Source organism: Symphodus melops, assembly GCF_947650265.1.
Source record: "Symphodus melops genome assembly, chromosome: 2".
Taxonomy (NCBI): domain Eukaryota; kingdom Metazoa; phylum Chordata; class Actinopteri; order Labriformes; family Labridae; genus Symphodus; species Symphodus melops.
Genome location: NC_136692.1, coordinates 14,842,576 through 14,849,616, shown reverse-complemented (window position 1 = coordinate 14,849,616; position 7,041 = coordinate 14,842,576).

Genomic DNA, 7,041 nt, shown 5'->3' with positions numbered 1-7,041 from the left:
TTGACGCTGGCATTCCTTTAGCTTGACTGTCATACTGAGTTTAATCATGACTGAGAACTAAGTAAAATAGGGGGACAAAAATGTATGTGTGTGTTGAGTTTTTTATTATTACTGTATGTTGTGTGTGTCTCTCACAATGCAAGCATAGCTGACCTTGTGTGTCTGGTCTCCAAGGTGAAATCATTGTGCCCTCAGCCTGCACCTGTGAACAGCATCAGACCCACACAGAGTCCCATGAGATTAAACATTTACTTTGCTTCAATAGAGAGGGACACAATATCTTTTGTTTGAGGGAGGGCTCATAACTGAGAATGGAGGTCATCATTTGTTTAGAAGCTCTCTGGGAATTATCTACATGGAAGGAAATGAGCTGGTGTTTGTCAGTCAACATGCTTAAAGTAGCCTCAGATGACTTAAGTGCAGATGTAAGTCATAAAAAATGTATATAAAAAGAGGATTGTGTTTTCCTCTTGGTGGTGTTCTCAACACGTCTCTCAGGATAGTTTATATATCCTGTATTTGGCTGCTGTTCAACGTAAAGTGTAGGAAAGGAGAATGCAGGATTTTATGTTTTTTCCTCATCAGAGACACAAAAACTCATTTTACATTGGAAGAGTAGAAGAGCACAGTATGCTCATAAAGTGCAACAAACAATATGGGTTTTATGAAATATTTCAGACACGAGACACTCCACCCATTATGAAACCTTAAAAATAAAATAATGTAGACAGCTTGGCCTTTTGAAGAATGATTCATACATTTAAATTCCAGCGACTTTTATAAATTGTCACACATTCAGTTTCCTTTCTTCTCCTCACCTCCACTACTTTAACAGACCAGACCTTCACGGAAACAATGAATCTGAAGAAGACAGGCCCAGTTTTTGATTGCAGAAACCGCAAAGAAAAAACAATCTTTCTATTAAAGACCATGGTCGCCCATTCCAAAAGCCATAGCCGTAGCCATGTGCCTGGCAGGACTTAATCTGAATAGACAAGTCACATGTAAGACTACTTTTACTCTTGTTATATGCCTTTTCTTCATCTGCCAATGAATTTACTGCAATTAAAGGTAGTTTAAAGAAAAAATAATTAGCAAAATGAAAGATACAGTTGTATATTTTAAAAACGTGTGTGTGTGTGTGTGTGTGTGTGTGTGTGTGTGTGTGTGGGCGGGGGGCTGCCATATGCTGCCTTTCAAAATCCCCCCCCCCCTGCAGATTTTTGTGAATCTTTAGGAATTGAAAGAAGAGAGAGAAACTGAAGTTAAAGCTTAGATGGAAATATGAAATTTCAAACATTGTCCGTTTGTGATCATTCCTTTTCCTCTGTTTCCCCACCAATGCTCTAAAGTTCCTCAACAAAGTTTCCATTGAAGTGCATTGAAGAACCCCCCAATTTAAATTTATAAACAATTCCATGATGTAAATTTAAAAAGAGACGTAAACACATCGGATATGTGTTTATATTCTAGTCCAAAACTGAACTACTGAGGTACTTTATTCAGAGCTCTTTTATAGTGCCCTTACTACATTTTCAGTTAACAGAACATAAAGTACGCACTCTTAAACACTATATATATACAATAGGAAATGAAAACATCAACACATCTGATGGTGTATGTTTGCTCCTCTTCCTCCATCTTTACTCCTTAATGAATCCCTCCTTCTCCCTCTTCCTTCCCACCAGGTCATGTCAAAACCTGCTTCACATCTGGCTGACAAACACCAGTGAAACAGGGCCTTTTGTTATTGGATAGGCAGCAATTCAATTACTCAATTGGTATCATTTTAAAGAGTGGAGGGAAAAAGCCAGAGGCTTAGCAGACATTTCCTGAGGGAGGACCCAAAAGGAAAGGGATTGATGGATAGGTAAGGGGAAACCAAAAGGTACAACTATAGTAATTTTGATTTAACCTGTGTGCCACACTATTGGTTACTCAAAAAGTATGAGAAAGTTTAATCGCAATAAAATACAACCATGCAGATTTGAATGATGAGCATGAGAGACATAATTAAAAGCAGAATCGAGGGAAGCACATGAAGGAACAGCATAGAAAATAAATAATTAAAGCTGACAAGGGAATAGGATGAGATACTGAAAATAGCCAAACACTCCAAACACGCCCTTTCTTGTTGCTATAAGTGGGCATAAAGAGGCTGGCCGTGGCCTTTTCCTGCTAGCTATCAAAGGTCACTTGTTTAGGGGTGAAAAGTCAAGAGGAACGGGCCCCCTGGTAGTAAAGTGTTTAGAAAGGACCTTTTAGGTTAAAATACTGCTGTCGCTTGGACATTGCCAGTTCAAGTTGGGTTTTTTTTTACTACCCTGTTACACTTTGTCTGTATGTGTAACATGGCATGGCAGAGTCACAGTGGAGGGAAGACAGTGGAAGTGTCGAAGGAATCAGCAGGGATGTACACTGTGTGTGTGTGTGTGTGCATGTCTAAGTGTGTATGTTTATCTGTGTGTTTACACACTTACTTTGTCGTGTGCTTCTTTAATGCTATAACACAATGTAAACACACACTGGGACACCATTTTATCACCTTTACAGATGTAATGATTAAGCACAAAGTCGTACTGACAGCAGAAACTTTGTTTTGATGCTGTTGCAGATAGCTATAGAAAGTGCAGAACGCCTAAACAAGACATAAAACAAATGAACAAAGGATGTAGCAAGAAGCAAAGTGTACATCCCTGCAGATATTATTCATAACCAATTTGCAGGATAACGTTTGCCATGATTACCCTGCATGAGACCAAAACACATACACGTACTTGACATGAAAACATTTTGAAAACAAAAGGCTGAAGACGTTTGTAGAGTTATATTCACACTATAAATGGACCTTGTCCGCCGACATTGTTGCTCACTGATCTTTTCCTCTGTTTGTCAACAGATGTCTAAGAGAGGTAGATGTAACAGCAATAAGACATTTGGTGAGCACCAAAGTAAACCAAACCCATTTCCTACATAATGCTGCTTAAAACATTGAGGGGGCATGATTCATTTTTGGAGCCAATCTCAAGTGGCCACTTGAGGAACTGCAGTTGCAACTGAAAATGTCTGCGAAATTGATCTGAGAATAAAGGAATAGACATTGGGGTTGAGAAAGGTGTATTTTAACCAAATGTCAAATCTTAAAGCAGAGGTCCCATTTCTCAAGATCAATATAAATAGAGTCAGCTATTTCTGACTCCATTTTTGTTGGATGTTACTTGGTTACATGGATGTCATGTGGCTGAATGGTATGTTCATTGGCAAGAAATCATAGCTTTAACATTCTCTATGTTTACAGGCCCTGTGAGCTCTGTAATTACTTTCTTCATCTGTTTCAGACATTTCTGCACGCATGAATGCTCCTTCCAATGTTCATGCCTGATTTATGCTTGTTGCACATCGAAGGCATGTATGCAGAATGTGGTTTACAGGCATTTATGCCTGTCTGAGGTGTAGTAATAGTCTCTTGCGTTATGTTATGCTGTGAAGCCCTGAAAAGGTGCCAGTCCCTGTAATCCCTGCTCTGTGCAGCCATGTCCTCTCTTGTCACAACATGACTCTGTCTCGCCCTCAGGGTCTACAGGGTCTATTGTTGTACCGCCATATGACTGGGGGTCCAATAAACTCTCAGATGCTGCTCCAAGGACACAAATTCCCTCCAAAACAGTGGTCTTTTTAGTGACATGTGAACATATACCTTTCCATTTCTTTTAAGCTGTTTTCATTTCCCATTGTTCCTATTTGGATCTCAAGTCTAAAATTGTAATCTTGTTTTTCTCCTACTCATGATTTTCATTTTTCAAAGTTCCTTGTTCTCCTTGATCCTTAGAAAACCTTTTTGTCAATGATTAACTGTGGGGAAAAAAGGTGTGTAAGTTATATATTTTGTACTAAAAGAATATGACAGTTTAAGCACAAACATTACCCTTTACCTTCTTCGAGGTTTAATTTTTACCACTGACTGAATGTCTAACACATCTTCTAAAATGTATTTAATCATTTTTTATTTATTTATTTTTTAATAAATGATCACTACTGCCATACCACATAACAATTTAAAGTTAGGGTAGGTAATTCTCTCAAGATACACTTTTTAAGATTTTGGTTGAAATTGTCTTTAGGTCCTGACAGTAATTAATAATTCATGTGCTCTGAAAAAGAAACTAAATAATCTGTAGCAGTTCGACCAATGTCGGCACTTGACCACATTTTATTAAACCAATCAAGCCTCTCTCGCCCGTGCATACATGAGCCCACACTCAAAGCATGAGCTGAAACCCGCTTCTTGAAAAAATCTGCACTAGTGCATATAAGTGAGCGGCTTTAGAGGCAGCACAGAGGGGAGGGGCTGGGTGTATACGGAGAATGGAGAGCATGCAACTTTCAAAATCATGCTAGTTTTCCAAAATTCCCAACCCTGCCTTTAAGAAAGAAGATGTAAAACAGAAATCAGCTTCACAGCTAAATAATTGAAGCAATAATAATGGCTCATGACTTCCATCTGTGTGATGGGATACAAACACAGAGAGAGATACATGATTTCCATGTTCAAAAATGATCTGGATTAAAGTTTTAAAGATTTTGCAAGAGCTGTCATTGAGCCGATGTGCTTTTGCATTAAACTTAAGAATTTGTCTTGGAGAACATGGAGGTGATTAAGTGCCATGGGTAAGAGGAGAACTTTTGGTTCCAGAGGCAAATGAACGAAAATGAAAGCTAATTCAATTAAACCTTGTATTACATTTCAGAGAGGGACAGAGCTATTCACAGCTTTATCCACCATGTTTTTCTCATAAGAATCAGAAACTTGAACTCCAACCCTGTAGTACAAAGTGAGTATGCACTTCGTCCTCGTTCAGTTCAGCTCTTTAAGTGATTAATTTGGCCTAAAAGCAGTGATGTAGACACTTGAGCATTATTATAAAGTCTGTTTCTGCTCACTCTCAAAGGTAAGTGGAATTGAGCCTGAACTTCAGATACAGAGAGGTAGTTTCAAGTGTTTGTCATTTATAAGCACCAACACATATGATAACAGGTCATCAAGTCCTTCCTCCCAAACTGTTTTTCCAAAATTAACAGAGGAGCTGTCAATCAATCAAACTCACCACACACATGCAGTATTTCTCAGAGGAGGTCAAATCATGGTTTCAATCCTTAACATCAGTGTGAGTGAACAGAAGCTTTAACATCACACAGTCATTAAAGCCCAGCATTTATGACTTTTACATGAAGAATGGAAAGCATAATTATGTCTTTGCATGGACAGTATTTTACCAACAACTGCACAATGAGTTTGAGAACCACCTCTACAATGATGTAGTCCGTCCTCCATGCAACCCAACAATACAGGCCTTGTTGATGCATTGATGATTTGAAGATCTTTTTTTTTGATAAATTATATGCTAAATGTAACACAGATAGAGCTCAGATGTCATGTTTTGAGTTTGTAAAGAAATAAGGGAGAAGCCCCCAACCTCAGTGGGGGTTTCAGGGAGATTCTCTTCTAGATTTTTTCATTGGGAAAAAACAACAACTCTATTTTGATGCAATTTCATGGACTCTGGGCACATTGGTAGAGCACTCTGAATATCACAGAAAATATTCTGTGAGATCAGGCATTGACCACCATCCAAAAGTGGCTCAAAAGTGGCTCATTCTCCTCTGACCAAAGATGAAGTCTCTAAACTTGTGCTAGACTCTTGACCCACCACTTGTCCTCTTGACCCAATACCATCAAGCCTCCTACAGACCATTTCCTCTCATTTTAAGGCTTTACTTAAGGACATTATCAACTCCTCTCTGTCATAGGATGTGTTCGCCACGGCATTCAAGCCAGCTGGGATTTCACCCCTCTGCTCAAAAAAAACAAACTTTTGAAAACTACAGACAGTCTACAGTCTCTCTTCTGCCCTTTCTGTCAAAAACACTTAAGCACTCAGTTTTTAATGAAGTTTCTGAGTTCTGAGTTCAGTCAGACTTTAAGCGGGGCCACTTGACTGAGACTGCATTACTGTCAGTAACAGACTTACAAAGAGCTGCTAGAGCTGCGAGTCAGTCCTCGGTTCGATTACTACTTGACCTGTCTGCTGCCTTTGACACAGTTAACTATCAAATCCTATCCACGCACTCTGAACTTGGCATCTTAAGATCTGTCCTCCGCTGGTTTGTGTCCTACCTCTCCAGACGATTCTTTACAGTGTCTTAGAAAGGAAATGTGTCCACAGCACACTATTTATCCACAGGGGTGCCCCAAGGGTCAGTGTTTGGTCCCCTTCTCTTCTCCATATATACACGCTCATTTGGTTTAGTAATTAACTCTCATGCCACTGCTATGCGGTCTATATCCAGCGCTTTCTGTCATTGCCTCCAAACAATGTCACAGTCTCAGCAAGAATCTCATCATGCCTCGCTGATACCTATAAATGTATGAAAGAATGCAACCTTTAACTCAACCTTTCGAAGACTGAGCTCCTTGTCATCACAGCCTGTTCCTTTATGAAACAACACATGCAGCTTGGTACAATCAAACTCATGCCCACAAAGTCTGCCCAGAACCTGGATGTCAGGATTTAAGACCAGCTAACATTTAAGGTTCATGTGGCCTCGAATGCTCAGTAATTTCTATTTGCCCTGCACAACAGGAAGATCAGACCTTACCTGCCAGAGCATGCTACGCAGCTCCTGGTACAAGCTCTTGTGGTATCAAATATTGAATATTGCAAACCTTTACTGGCAGGCCTTCCATTATCAAACCCCTGCAGATGATACAAAATGCAGCAGCATGACTCACTTTAAACTCTTAAAACAGCAAGAAAAATGCCTCGTCCTTACCTAAGTGAATATAATCCAGGTCTACACTCCCTCCTGCCCACACGATCTGCCAATTAAAGGTGTCTGATCGACCCTTCACAACAGGGTGCTAAAACGCTAACTAGACTTTCCTCCTCCGTTGCCCCCTGGTGGTGGAACAAAATTCCATACTCTGTTCGATCTGCAGAGTCCTTTTGCTCTTTCAAGAAAGCTTCGACTTTCATGAGGATG